Source organism: Oncorhynchus gorbuscha, linkage group LG11 (assembly GCF_021184085.1).
Source record: "Oncorhynchus gorbuscha isolate QuinsamMale2020 ecotype Even-year linkage group LG11, OgorEven_v1.0, whole genome shotgun sequence".
In the NCBI taxonomy this organism is placed as follows: Eukaryota; Metazoa; Chordata; class Actinopteri; order Salmoniformes; family Salmonidae; genus Oncorhynchus; species Oncorhynchus gorbuscha.
In genome coordinates, this window is record NC_060183.1 from 32,381,864 (window position 1) to 32,397,652 (window position 15,789).

General features: G+C 43.0%; 1 protein-coding gene across 1 annotated transcript in view; it reads left to right on the forward strand.

The window, feature by feature from the left end:
- nrg3b (neuregulin 3b) overlaps window positions 1-15,789 on the forward strand; it is a 452,682-nt gene that overhangs the window by 150,388 nt on the left and 286,505 nt on the right. The gene's annotated exons all lie outside the window — the stretch shown is intronic.

Below are 15,789 nucleotides of genomic sequence, written 5' to 3' on the forward strand. Positions count from 1 at the left end.
TTCGGGAGCCGACAGAGAGTATAGTCTACCTCGAGGAGGAGTGGTCCCCGGAAGGAGATCAATACTACAATCATACGACCGGTGAGGAGGAAGGGAGTTGGCTCGGGACCGACTGAAGACCGTGCGCAGATCATGATATTCCTCCGGCACTCCTGTCAAATCGCCAGGTTCCTCCTGAGAAGTAGGGACAGAAGAAATGGGAGGGATGGCAGACATTAAACACTTCACATGACAAGAAACGTTCCAGGATAGGATAGAATTACTAGACCAATTAATAGAAGGATTATGACATACAAGCCAGGGGTGACCCAAAACAACAGGTGTAAACGGTGAACGGAAAATCAAAAAAGACATAGTCTCACTGTGGTTACCAGATACTGTGAGAGTTAAAGGTAGTGTCTCAAATTTGATACTGGGAAGATGACTACCATCTAAGGCAAACATGGGCGTAGTCCTGTCTAACGGTCTGAAAGGAATGTTATGTTTCCGAGCCCATGCTTCGTCCATGAAACAACCCTCAGCCCCAGAGTCAATCAAAGCACTGCATGTAGCACCCGAACCGGTCCAGCGTAGATGGACCGACATAGTAGTACAAGATCTAGATGAAGGGACCTGAGTAGTAGCGCTCACCAGTAGCCCTCCGCTTACTGATGGGCTCTGGCCTCTTACTGGACATGAAATAACAAAATGTCCAGCAACTCCGCAATAGAGGCACAGGCGGTTGGTGATCCTCTGTTCCCTCTCCTTATTCGAGATGCGAATCCCTCCCAGCTGCCTGGGCTCAGTCTCAAAGCCAGAGGGAGATGGTAGCGATGCGGAGCAGGGAAACACCGTTGATGCGAGCTCTCTTCCACGAGCCCGGTGACGAAGATCTACCCGTCGTTCTATGCGGATGGCGAGAGCAATCAAAGAGTCCACATCTGAAGGAACCTCCCGGGAGAGAATCTCATCCTTAACCACTGCGTGGAGTCCCTCCAGAAAACGAGCGAGCAGCGCCGGCTCGTTCCACTCACTAGAGGCAGCAAGAGTGCGAAACTCAATGGAATAATCCGTTATGGACCGTTCACCTTGGCATAAGGAAGCCAGGGCCCTAGAAGCCTCCTCACCAAAAACTGAACGGTCAAAAACCCGAATCATCTCCTCTTTAAAGTTCTGGAATCTGTTAGAGCAATCAGCCCTTGCCTCCCAGATAGCTGTGCCCCATTCTCGAGCCCGGCCAGTAAGGAGTGAAATGACGAAAGCAACCCGAGCTCTCTCTCTAGAGTATGTGTGGGGTTGGAGAGAGAACACAATCTCACACTGCGTGAGAAAGGAGCGGCACTCAGTGGGCTGCCCGGAGTAGCAAGGTGGGTTATTAACCCTGGGTTCAGGAGGCTCGGCAGGCCGGGGAGTAACAGGTGGCACGAGACGTAGACTCTGGAACTGTCCAGAGAGGTCGGAAACCTGAGCGGCCAGGTTCTCCACGGCATGGCGAGCAGCAGACAATTCCTGCTCGTGTCTGCCGAGCATGGCTCCTTGGAACTCGACGGCAGTGTAATGAGCGTCTGAAGTCGCTGGGTCCATTCTTTGGTCGGTTCCTTCTGTCATGCAGGTGAAGGAGGACCCAAACGCGACTTAACAGAAACAGAGTTTATTAATGCTCAAAACCGAATAACTGAAATCCTCTAGATAGTAGAGGGAAAACAACTGGAGAAGCGGCCACAGACTGCAGGTCGCTTCGGGTAGGCGCAGGCCGTAGTCAACTGAGACACCTGCTCACACGCAGCGTCTGAAGAAGGCACAAAACACGACAGGACAGGGTGATACACAATCACGGCAAAAAACACGACAGGACAGGGCGAAACGCAATTACAGCATGGAATACAAAACAAGGAACCGACGGAACAGGGACGGAACACAAAGGAATAAATAGGGAGTCTAATCAGGGGAAAGGATCGGGAACAGGTGTGGAAAGACTAAATGATGATTAGGGGAATAGGAACAGCTGGGAGCAGGAACGGAACGACAGAGAGAAGAGAGAGCGAGAGAGTGAGAGAGGGAGGGGGAGAGAGGAGGATAGAACCAAACAAGACCAGCAGAGGGAAACGAATAGCATGGGGAGCACAGGGACAAGACATGACAATGAATGACAAACATGACAGACCTGGAAAAATTCACATAGAAATGTAAGTTATAAATCTGTCATTCTCATTGAAAGCAATGTGTTCTATTTCTATGCTTACCGGTCTTAAGCTTAATTCTTCCGTATTTTACTGTCGGTTTTGTACAAGCTTCAACCAGCTGAAAATACTATGTGTATATATATATATACATTGTCACGCCCTGGTCATTATATTTTGTGTTTTTGGTATATGTTTGGGTAAGCCAGGGTGTGACATGGGTTTATATGTTGTGTTTTCGTATTGGGGTTTGTAGTATTGGGATTGTGTATGATTAGGGGTGTGTCTAGTTTAGGCTTGGCTGCCTGAGGCGATTCTCAATTGTGGTCAGCTGCTTATCGTTGTCTCTGATTGGGAACCGTATTTAGGCAGCCTGAGTTCGTGTTGTATTTTGTGGGTGTTTGTACCTGTCTCTGTGTTAGTCACCAGATAGGCTGTAATTAGTTCACGTTCCGTTTGTTGTTTTCTTATATCAGTTATTTCATGTACCGCGATATATTTCATTAAAGTCATGAGTAACCTACACTCTGCATTTCGGTCTGACTCTCTTCATACAACAGACGAACAACGTTACATACATAGTATTATATATATATTACATTATATTTATGGAAATCTATTTCACAGAGGTTTAGATGGTACAATGATTCTTTACACTCTGCTTGCTTGTTTTGTCACATAAAATGAAATTAGGCGAATAAGTCGAGTTTCAGCAACCAGGAATTCGAGTGTATCTTTAATTATACACGTATATTATATAATAAAATGGCACATTTTAATAAATGTTATATAACATACTTTTTACAAGTAGAATGGAAAGGTTTGCCTTGTGTGGTATGATTTTTGGGCTTTGGCACTCTCATGTAGGTGTCATAACCAGCCATAAATATTGCAATATATGTCAAAACAAGTCTAAATATATGTGTCATGACAGTGTTATGACAGATTATGCCAGCTGTTAAGACTTATTATGACATGGTTATGACCATGCCGTAATCTGTTATGACGCTAGGTGTCAAATAAAGTCTTACCATTTTAAATAATAGAATACATTTTTCTGACTTATCAATGCCACATATTCAAAGGGATTAGTTCATTTTTAGGGGCAGTCGCTCTTTAATTGGGCAAATGTGTGTGTTTTAGAAACCTTAGAACCTGCTCTTTCTGATAGGTTAGGAAATCAAAACGTCTTCCCTGGATGAAGGATGATTTGGAAAAGTTGCTTTTTGGTCAACTCTGTTCCCATTGTCAATTAACTGCACTGCGCTGCAGTCTCTTCATTCACAAGGCAATTGATAATATTGTCAACCTTCAGGCTGTCAATTTAATCTTGTTTTTAGGCTACATGGATTATTCTAGGCCTATGTGTGAAATTATACTGAACAAAAATATTATCACAACATGCTACAACTTCAAAGGCTTTACAGAGTTACAGTTCATATGAGGAAATCAGTCAATTGAAATTCATTAATTAGGCACTAATCTTTGGATTTCACATGACTGGGAATACAGATTTGCATCTGTTGGTCACAGATACCTTAACAAAAGGGGCCTCACAATGGGCCTCAGGATTTTGTCACAGTAGTTTTGTGCATTCAAATTACCGTCAATGAAATGCAATTGTGTTCATTGTCCGTAGCTTATGCATGCCCATACCATAACCCCACCGACACCATGGGGCACTCTGTTTACAACATTGACATCAGCAAACCTCTCGCCCACACATCGCCATACACACGTTGGAGGCAGTTTATGGTAGAAAAATGTACATTACATTATCTGGCAACAGCTCTGGTGGACATTCATGCAATCAGCATGTCAACTGCCAAACTTGAGACATCTGTGGCATTGTGTTGTGTGACAAAATTGCACATTTTAGAGTGGTCTTTTATTGTCCCCAGCACAAGGTGTGTGTAATTATCATGCTGTTTAATCAGCTTCTTGACATGCCACACCTGTCAGATGATGGATTATCTTGGCAAAGGAGAAATGCTCACGAATAGAGATGTAAACACATTTGTGCTCAACATTTGAGAGAAATACGGTTTTAGTGCCTATGGAACATGTCTGGGAACTTTTATTTCAGCTTATGAAGCATGGAAGCAATACTTAACATGTTGCGTTTATATTTTTGTTCTGTATAGTTTAGGTGTAGTTTCAATGGGCTAATCTCAGATGGGTCATTGTCATATGGCAGGTAACTGTCTGGTGAAGGACCTGCAGAGGGGAAAAAATGACCTCCTAAACTGTTTATAACACAAACTCTGTTTGTGAAATCCAAATTATAATAACAACAGTGTGTTGAATGAAAATACTTACAGTGCATTCGGAAAGTATTCAGACCCCTTCCCTTTTTCCACATTTTGTTACGTTACAGCCTTATTCTAAAATGTATTTAAATAATTGTCTTCCATAATACATTCTCACACAATACACCATGATAACAAAGTAAAAACAGGTTTTTAGAAATGTTTGCAAATGTATTAAAAATACATCAGAAATCAGAAACAGCTTATTTACATAAGTATTCAGACCCCTTGCTATGAGAGTCAAAATTGAGCTCAGGTGCATCTTGTTTCCATTGATCATCCTTGAGATGTTTCTACAACTGGATTAGAGTCCACCTGTGGTAAATGCAATTGATTGGACATGATTTGGAAAGGCAAACATGTCTACAAGGTCCCACAGTTGGCAGGGCACGTCAGAGCAAAGAGCAAGCAAATAGGTTGAAGGACCTAAAGGACTCTCAGACCATGAGAAACAACATTCTCTGGTGTGATGAAACCAAGATCGAAATCTTTGGCATGAATGCGTCACATCTGGAGGAAACCTGGCACCATCCCTACGGTGAAGCATTGTAGTGGCAGCATCATGCTGTGGGGATGTTTTTCAGCGGCAGAGACTGGGAGACTAGTCAGGATCGAGTGAAAGATGAATGGAGCACGCCTCCAACTAAATCATACATTTTGCAGACGACACAACAGTAGTAGGCTTGATTACCAACAGTGATGAGAGAGCCTACAGGGAGGATGTGAGGGCTCTGGGAGTGTGGAGCCAGGAAAATAACCACTCACTCAACATCAACAAAACTAAGAAGATGTTCGTTGACTACAGGAAACATGAGAAGGAGCACCCCCCTATCAACATGGATGGGACCGCAGTGGAGAAGGTGGAAAGCTCCTCTGCGTACACATCACAGAAAAACTGAAATGCTCCACCCACACAGACAGTGTGGTGAAAATGGCGCAACAGCACCTCTTCAACCTCAGGAGGCTAAAGAAATGTGTCTTGGAACCTAAAACCCTCACAAACTTTTACAGATGCACATTTGAGAGCATCCTGTCAGGCTGTATCACCGCCTGGCAATGGCAACTGCACCGCCCACAACAACTAAGCTCTCCAGAAGGTGGTGCAGTCTGCCCAACTCCCGCCCTATTGGACACCTACAGCACCCGATGCCATCGGAAGGTCAAAAAGATCATCAAGGACATCAACCACCCGAGCCACTGCCTGTTCACCCTGCTATCATCCAGAAGGCGAGGTCAGTACAGGTACATCAAAGCTGGGACAGAGAGACTGAAAAACAGCTTCTATCTCAAGGCCATCAGACTGCTAAAGAGCCATCACTAGCACATCAAAGGCGGCTGCCTATAGACATAGATTAGGAATCACTGGCCACTTTTAGAAATAGATCATTAGCCACTTGAATAATGTTTCCGTATCTAGCATTACTCATCTCATATGTATAAACTGCACTCCACACTATTCTACAGTATCTTAATTACTTTAATTGTGTGTAAATATTGTATCATCTATCTCATATGTATATACTGTATTCTATACTATGCCACTGTATCTTAGTCCAATGCTGCTCTGACATACTGTATTCTTAATCCATTCCTTACTTAGGTTTATGTGTATTTTGAGTATATGTTGTGAAACTGTTAGATATTACATGTTAGATGTCACTGCACTGTCAGAGCTGGAAGCACAATGATTTCGCTACACCCACAATAACATCTGCTAAACACGTGTATGTGACCAAGAAATTATATTTTATTTTATTTGGAGAGAAGTTAAGGTTAAGGGGTTAAGGTTCACCTTGTAACAGGAAAACGACCCTAAGCGCAAAGCCTAGACAATGCAGGAGTGGCTTCAGGACACGTCTCTGAATCTCCTTGAGTGATCCAGCCAGAGCCCGGTTGAACATCTCTGGACAGACCTGAAAATAGCTGTGCAGCGACGCTCCACATCCAACCTGACAGAGCTTGAGAGGATCTGCAGAGAAGAATGGGAGAAACTCACCAAACACAGTTACGCCAAGCTTGTAGAGTCATACCCAAGAAGTCTCGAGGCTGTAATGGCTGCCAAATTTGCTTCAACAAGTACTGATTAAAGGGTCTGAATACGTATGTAAATTTCAGAGTAGGTTAGTAATTAAAACATTAAGTTCAAATGACTTCATAAGATGCTTCTAGTGGTAATCCACAGATAAAAGTGGAAACGAGTTGTATAAACAACAACAATAAATAAGAATAAAATAAGATGGATACAAAACGAAAATGTGAAGAACAACTCTAATTTGCAAATGTAGGACATTATGCAAGTGTGTGTGCTAGGACTTTACAGATGTATTTATCACATGTGCAGCACATAGTACTTATTTTACAATCCTTCTTTTGGGGGCAGAATTTCCTCCTCTTGCCTGCCCCAGCTACAGCCTCCGGTGGAACAGTTTTCATAAGCGCTGCAGAGGCTGCTGTGTGGGGGAGGCGCTCCCTTCTTTGAATGTGTGGGGTTACAAGTGTCTTTCCCAGCTGCTCCAGGAACTCCCTCCTCTTATTCTGCTTATCAGTCATCCAGATAGGGTTAATCTTGTTCCATATCACAAAGGCAATGTATGAGTACACATCAATGATGTTATGGAAGATGACCAGGGGCTAGCGGGCAGTCATCATCCTGCAGCTGAAGTTCCAATTATGTTGTCCAGGTTCTCCACGCCTCCTTTTTTGTGGTATGTAGTAGTCCAGGATGATGGCTGGCTCCCTGTTCTCACAATCACTGATCTCAGCCATTTGTGCAGTGTGCCCAGGAGGACAACATTCTTGTTCCTCTTTGGGAGGTAAAACACTAGAGTGGTTGTGGGGGTGAAGGCAAACTTTGATGAGGCTTCTCTCCCCCTTGTTGCAAGGAGTGCAGGGGGGAGCTCAGGCCTGTTCTTTCTAACTGTGCCAACCATGGTAATCTTCCTCTTCAGGAGGTGCTGGCTGAGTTCATAAGAGGTGAAGAAATTGTCACGTGACATTGTGCCCCCTCAGTCCATCTGTAACATCAAGCACAACCCGCATCCCCTGGTTTTTCCGGGCCTCCAATGGTTGGCTTTCCTGTGTAGACTTGCATCTTCCAAGCATAGCTGGATTGTGCGTCACAGGCCACCCATATCTTGATGACATACTTTGCTGGCTTGCTGGGCATATACTGCCGGAAAGGACAGCGACCTTTGACAAAAGAGATTACTATCAGTAATTAGTATCAGTGTCACAGAAAATAATCACATAAATCAATGAAATTACAGCAATACATAATAAAATTAACAGTGAAAATCACTTACATTGCAGATATGAATATAAAAATGTACCTCTGAATGGAACCAGTTGCTCATCCACTGTTACTTCAGGCCCAGGGTTGTAGAGGTATGGTGTAATGAACTTCGTCTGTTGTTTGTAGAGAGTCAGACCGAAATGCAGCGTGTAGGTTACTCATGACTTTTAATGAAGAATAATGCGGTACATGAGATAACTGAAAATACGAAAACAACAAACGAGTGAAACTAATTACAGCCTATCTGGTGACTAACACAGAGACAGGTACAATCACCCACGAAATACAACGCGCACTCAGGCTGCCTAAATACGGTTCCCAATCCGAGACAACGAGAATCAGCTGACTCCAATTAGGAATCGCCTCAGGCAGCCAAGCCTAACTAGACACACCCCTACTAATACACACTCCTAATTAATACAAACCCCAATACGAAATACAACATATAAACCCATGTCACACCCTGGCCTACCCAAACATATAATAAAAACACAAGATACAATGACCAAGGCGTGACATATGGCAGATGCACCACCCACTTCTCGCAGACCTCTTATGGATTCCAGTTGTCTCTCTCACGTCTTGCAGGTCTTGACTCTCAGTTATTAAATCGTAGCATTCTTGAGAAAGTGGGAAAGACTTTCAGTGGCATTGTGGCACGGAAAATTGCCCGTCTCTGCATCCCAGAGACTACATGTAGACTCGCCACGGGACCTATACACACCCGCTAAGATTAACAGCCCTATGTAGGTCAATCTCATCCATCCTTTTCCAATTGTCTCCATATTTACGGAAACCCTCCAAATTTGTAATTTTCCGATGGCTGGTGTAATGAACATGTAGAATGTTGAGGCAATGTCCTGGGCAACTGCATGTCTTGTGGGCCATGGGGTCATCCTTATGACATTTTGTGCTGCCATCCTGCCCTGGTTGTCATATGGTGACTAGGACCATGTTATTTTGCTGTTCTTTGACAAAAATGTCTCTCTTTCAGCTTGGGGGATTTCTTTATCTGAATTTTATGCATCGTGCTCTGGGTTGTATTCTTCCCCATCTTCTTCTTCAGATACCTCCTCCTTTTCGAAATCATTGTTCTCTTGTTCCTCCTGGACATCTTTAAAAAATCAGATCTACTACCTGTTGGGCACTGAAACGTGCACTCATGGCTTCAGCACAGAGAGAACTGGGTGGACTGTCATCTGCAGCGCATCTTTATAGCCTCTGACTGCATTCCCCATTAGTAAACCATGCTTTCAAGAAATATTTATTTTGTCTGAAATTGTTTTTATTTTGTCTGTGGACTTGAGTCCTGTGTGGACTCGTGGAGGGGAGATGCTGCACATGCACAATAACTTTTTAGTTTTGTCTGAGTTCAATCAGTAGCACACATAATCTAAATGTTTCATTGTGTGTGTGTGTGTGTGTCTGTCTTTGCGTTTTTTGTGGTGTGTAAATTATTTTATGACTACCGTGTCAAAAATGACCCAAGGACCCAAGAATCTTTGTACCCTGGTGGTGTACAGCTTTCATTGAAATATGAACAAAGGCGATGTTTCACCTTTTCTAATGTTGGTGTCACTCTAAGAAAAGTTATCATAATGAAGAAATATAATTTAGGAGGTTTTCTCTGCTGTTAAACATAGTGGCGGATATTTTTTTTTACCCTGAAAACAACACAAGAGTTACCAGCCTATCACATGTGCAACCAGAGGAAAAAAACTCTAGACCACTTTTACTCCACACATAGAGATGCATACAAAGCTCTCCCCCACCCTCCATTTGGCAAATCTGACCATATTTCTATCCTCCTGATTCCTGCTTACAAGCAAAAAAAAAAAAAAAAAAAAAGCAGGAAGTACCAGTGACTCGCTCAATACCGAAGTGGTCAGATGACGCGGATGCTCTGCTCTAGGACTGTTTTGCTATCACAGACTGGAACATGTTCCGGGATTCATCCAATGGCACTGAGGAGTATACCACCTCAGTCACTTGCTTCATCAATAAGTGCATCGACGACGCAATCCACAGTAACCGTACGTACATATCCTAACCAGAAGCCATGGATTACAGGCAACATCCTCATCGAGCTAAAGGCTAGAGCTGCTGCTTTCAATGAGCGGGAGACTAATACGAAGGCCTATAAGAAATCCCGCTATGCCCTCAGACGAACCATGAAACAAGCAAAGCTTCAATACAGGATTAAGTTTGAATCCTACTACACAGGCTCTGACAATTGTCAGATGTGGCAGGGCTTGAAAACTATTATGGACTACAAAGGGATACCCAGAAGAGAGCTGCCCAGTGACGCGAACCTACCAGACGAGCTAAATATTTTTTATGCTCTCATCGATGCAAGCAACAGTGAAGAATGCATGAGAGGACCAGCTGTTCTGGATGACTGTGTGATAACGCTTTTGGTAGCCGATGTGTGCAAGACCTTTAAACAGGTCAACATTCACAAAGCCGCAGCACCAGGTGGATTACCGGGACGTGTAGTCAAAGCATGCGCGGACCAACTGGCAAGTGCCTTACTGACATTTTCAACCTCTTCCTGACTGAGTCTATAATACCTACATGTTTCAAGCTGCCTAAATGAGTACTGCCCTGTAACACACATCAGTAGCCATGAAGTGCTTTGAAAGGTTGGTCATGGCTCACATCAACAGCATCCTCCCGGATACCCTAGACCCACTCTAATTCACATACCAACCCAACAGGTCCACAAATTATGTAATCTCTCAATCACACTCCACAGTGCCCTTTCCCACCTTGACAAAACAAACACCTATGTGAGAATGCTGTTCATTGACTACAACTCAGCGTTCAACACCACAGTGCCCATGAAGCTCAACACTAAGCTAAGGACCCTGGGACTAAACACCTCCCTTTGCAACTGGATCCTGGATTTCCTGACAAGCCTTCCCCCAGGTGGTAAGGGTAGGAAACAACACATCTGCCACGCTGATCCTCAACACTCAGGCCCCCCAGGGGTGTATACTTAGTCTCCTGCTGTACTCTCTGTTCACCCACGACTTCATGGCCAAACACGTCTCCAACAACGTCATTAAGTTTGCTGACGACACAACAGTGGTAGGCCTGATCACCGGCAGCGATGAGACAGCCTATAGGGAGGAGGTCAGAGAACTGGCAGTGGGGTGCTAGGACAACAACCTCACCCTCAATGTGAGCAAGACAAAGGAGCTGATCGTGAACTTCAGGAAGAGGTGAGCCGAAAAGGCCCCCATTAACATCAATGGGGCTGTAGCGGAGCAGGTCGAGAGTTTCAAGTTCCTTGGTAACCACATTACCAATGATCTATCATGGTCCAAACACACCAAGACAGTCGTGAAAAGACAGACAGTCGTCACACCAAGACAGTCGTCACCCTCAGGAGACTGAAAAGATTTGACATGGGTCCCCAGATCCTCAAAAAGTTCTACAGCTGCACCATCTAGAGCATCCTGACCGGTTGCATCACTGCCTGGTATGGCTACTGCTCGGCATCTGTAGTCGGTAGTGCTTTTGGCCCAGTACATCACTTTGGCCAAGCTTCCTGCCATCCAGGACCTAAATAACACCTGTCCAGCTGTATCAGGTAGCTTTAGATACAAGGCAAAACACATATATTTGTTAGCTATCTATCTTATTGATGAAGTTGGGAAAATGCCATTAACTAATTTGCTAGGTTGAAATTTCTGTGGGAAAGCTAGCTAATGTTAATTCCCACCATCAATCTGAGTTGAATTCACCTTAGCTAGCTAAATGGACTGTAGCTAGGTTTCTAGAAAATAACTAGCTATATAATTGCTAGCTATATTTTAAAGAATAGTTACTGACTATTGAACACTCTTTGGAAAACTACTTTGTCCCCCTGCCTGTTTATTGATGCATTGGAGAATAGTTCAATAAAGCAATATAGATCAATGCCACTCCTGATTTTACGGCAAATAGGCTGTGTTGTTTTGATATAATTTGTCTGATTAGGCTTGTGTACATTTACCTGAGTGTTTCATTAGTTAGCTAAGTTACTGGGCGGCAGGGTAGCCTAGTGGTTACAGCGTTGGACTAGTAACCGAAAGGTCCCTGAGCTGACAAGGTACAAATCTGTCGTTCTGCCCCTGAACAGGCAGTTAACCCACTGTTCCTAGGCTGTCATTGAAAATAAGAATTTGTTCTTAACTGACTTGCCTAGTAAAATAAAGATAAAAATAAAAACTGAATGACTAGGTTCATTCCTATATATGTTGTTTTTGCATTTCAGGTGGAGAAGGAGTTGGATCACAGAAAGCAGCTGACAGACCAGGGCCCATATTCACAAAGCATCTCAGAGTAACAGTATTAATGATTTAGAATCAGTTTAGCCTTTTAGATCTCAATGAATACACTGAGTGTACAAAACATTAGGAACAAATTCCTGCTGTTGAGTTGCATCCCCTTTTGCCCTCAGAACAGCCTCAATTTGTTGGGGCATGGACTCTATAAGGTGTTGAAAGGGTTCCACAGGAATGGTGGCCCATTTTGACTCCAATGCTTCCCATAGTTGTGTCAAAATAGCTGGATGTCCTTTAGGTGGTGGACCATTCTTGATACCAGTGGCGGTCAGTGCTGTTAAACATGAGGGAGGACAATTATTTATTTTATGAGCATGGACTTATTTCTATTACAGCGTTTTGGGTGACTGTCATTCATATTCCCATTCACCCAGCTCAATGTAACATCAATAGGTTTAGGCTATTACATGATACTCTAATTTTCCCTATACCCTTCATGAGGTTGCTATAACCTAGCCTACGAATGAAAGTTTACAACGTAGGTGCACAGCTCGAGAAAAATTTGAGTAATCAAGGTGACAGACATTGACACATTCATTGTCACCTTGCACACTCTTTCCTGCATCAAGTTGATCTAGAGTGTAATAATTTGTCCAGTAGTTTCAAACGAGCTTCTATTGGACAAATTCGGGTATGTTTATCCCTGTTTCATTCGGTTTGCTCACGTTTATGAAAGGTTTTTCAACAAAATCGACGGCATGAATACACCCCTGATCACATGCAAACACAGTTCACATTCATAGCAGCCACATACAAACAGCATGATCCCTTTGACCATTGTATTCCTTCTCTCATCGACGCAATCTCCTCCTCTCACCTTTTCCTTTCTCTTGTGGACTTCAGTGCACAACATATCAGCTTTCTGTGACCAGGCGGACAAACCTTTCCAAGCCAAACCTTCATAGCATAACTGCTAATCACCACACACAGCCTACATTGTTGTCACCATATTAATGTTATAGTCAACATAGCTACTAGAACTAACGTATTGTACAATCAGCAAGCAGTTTAGCAGTTACAAGCAGTTTAGCCAGCTAGCTAACAGTTAGCAGTTTAGCCAGCTAGCTAACCTAGCATCCCTCTCTGTTTGAGACAGGTGTTTGAGTAAACTATCTAGCTGCATTTGCTAGCTGTGAAAGTGAAAGTGAAAAATAATTACATCAGAATCTCTCTCTCTTGTTCCTCCTTCAACTTTTAAGAAATTAATTTGTTAACAACTATTGTCTTTCTCTCTCTTTGAGTTAACTATTCACCACATTTTCTGCACACAGTGCTAGCTAGTTGTAGATTATGCTTTCAGTACTATATTAATTCTCTGATCCTTTGATTGGGTTTACACATGTCAGTTAATGCTGCAACAGTTTTGATGGGTTGGAGGACACCCTCTAGAAGTTGTCAAAATGACTGTGTAAGTCTATAGAAGGGGGTATGAACTATGAGCCTCCTAGGTTTTGTCAATTCACCCAGAGGGCTACACTATGGGTTCTACTCCAGAGAGTACTGGTGAGGCTACTGTAGACTTTCATTGCAAAACAATATGTTTTCATAAACTTTTTGGTGGCATGAATATATTTAGAATAGTTTTATCTAAAAATGAGAATTTTTTAAATGTTTCACTATTTAATTTTTTTGAAATTCACTGAGGAAGGTGGTCCTCCCCTTCCTCCTCTGAGGAGCTTCCACTGATGTGCAGTAAATGCTAACACGCCTTCTGTGTAGAAAGGTACATAATGCATTTATTGTCACCTCCCTATCAGGCCACTGCATGCTGTGACATCTGACTGGATGGTGACACACTTCTTCAAGCTGCCTGAGTGAATACTGGGGCCTTCAGTGCTACTAGAAGGAAGGGCCTTACCTAGGAGCACAGAAACAGTCTCTTTCTCTCACAGCCATTCTGTCAAAATGTATTGTATATAACCACTCAAATTCATATGAAGTACTACTGCAAAAGCACTGACTTATTATTAACATTGTCCATTTAAGCTGATGTCTGATATACATTCATTAAAATGTATTCACCCTGGACATGGGACTTGCACTGATTTTAGACTTTTTGAATCATAAGCTCTAAGTGCTGTCTTGATATTGTTACCACAGAAGTAAAAAAAATAAAATAAAATACCAACGTCCCAAACATGCTATGAAAAAGGTATTATTTTCTAATCTAACAGTAGAAAAATGAAAATGAGTTATTGCATTTGGTCATACCAAAAATGTGGTCATTGAAAGAGTTAGTTGGTTAGTCAGTTAGTGCATTCAGAAACTATTCAGACCCCTTAAATTTTCCACATTTTTTTTACATTAAAGCCTTATTCTAAAATGCATTCAAAGATATTCAGAGACTTGTCCTGAAGCCACTTCTGGGTCATTGTCCTGTTGGAAGGTGAACCTTTCCCCCATTCTGAGGTCCTGAGTGCTCTGGAGCAGGTTTTCATCTTTCTGTACTTTGCTGTGTTCATCTTTCCCTCGATCCTGACTAGTATCCCAGTCCCTGCTGCTGAAAAACATCCCCAGAGCATGATGCTGCCAACACCATGCTTCACCATAGGAATGGTGCCAAGCGGGCTCCAAGCAGGCTGTCATGTGCCTTTTACTAAGGGGTGGCTTCCGTCTGGCCACTCTATCATAAAGGCCTGATTAGCGGAGTGCTGCAGAGATGGTTGTCCTTCTGGAGCTCTGTCAGAGTGACCATCGGGTTCTTGGTCACCTCCCTGACCAAGGCCCTTCTCCCCCGATTGCTCAGTTTGGCCGGGTGGCCAACTCTAGGAAGAGTCATGGTGGTCCCTAACTTCTTCCATTTGAGAATGAATGAATGAATGAATGAATGAATGAATGAATGAATGCTGCAGAAATGACCTATAATGCTGCAGAAATGTTTTTGGTACCCTTCCCCAGATCTGAACAATCCTGTCTCGGAACTCTACAGACAATTCCTTCGACCTCATGGCTTTGTTCATGCTCTGACATGCACTGTCAACTGTGGGACCTTATATAGACAGTCGTGTGCCTTTTCAAATCATGTCCAATCAATTGAATTTGCCACAGGTGGACTCCAATCAAATTGTAGAAACATCTCAAGGATAATCAATGGAAACAGGATGCACCTGAACTCAATTTTGAGTCTCATAGCAAAGGGTCTGAATACTTATATAAAGGTATTTCTGTTTTTCAAAAAACCTGTTTTCACTTTGTCATTATGGTCTATTGTGTGTAGATTGATGAGGAAAATGTTGTATTTAATCCATTTTAGAATAAGGCTGTAACGTAACAATCTGTGGACAAAGGGAAGGGATCTGAATACTTTCCAAATCAACTGTAGTTAGTTAGTTAGTTGCATCCTTCCCCAGGGAACTGTGTCTGGATAGCTGCAACAGGGTGGAGAGTTCTATTCCCCAGAAGACTTACCTGGGGATTGGGCGATGGACACATGTTCATTATAAAGGTATGGGAGACTTTTACAGGGAGGAGAGAGCATGAGTTTGAGTGAGTACATTAAATCCAACCAGTGGCCCTGAATAATATGCTATGTGATCACACAGGCAGACTGCCATTGTTATGCAGGTGAATGAGGACCCAAAAGCGACTTAACGAAAACAGAGTCTTTATTCCAGTCTTAGACAAAAGCGATAATCCTGGATATTATCTAGGTGAAAGCAAAAACAGGAAAACTGAAATCCACTCGTCAGTAGAGAGGA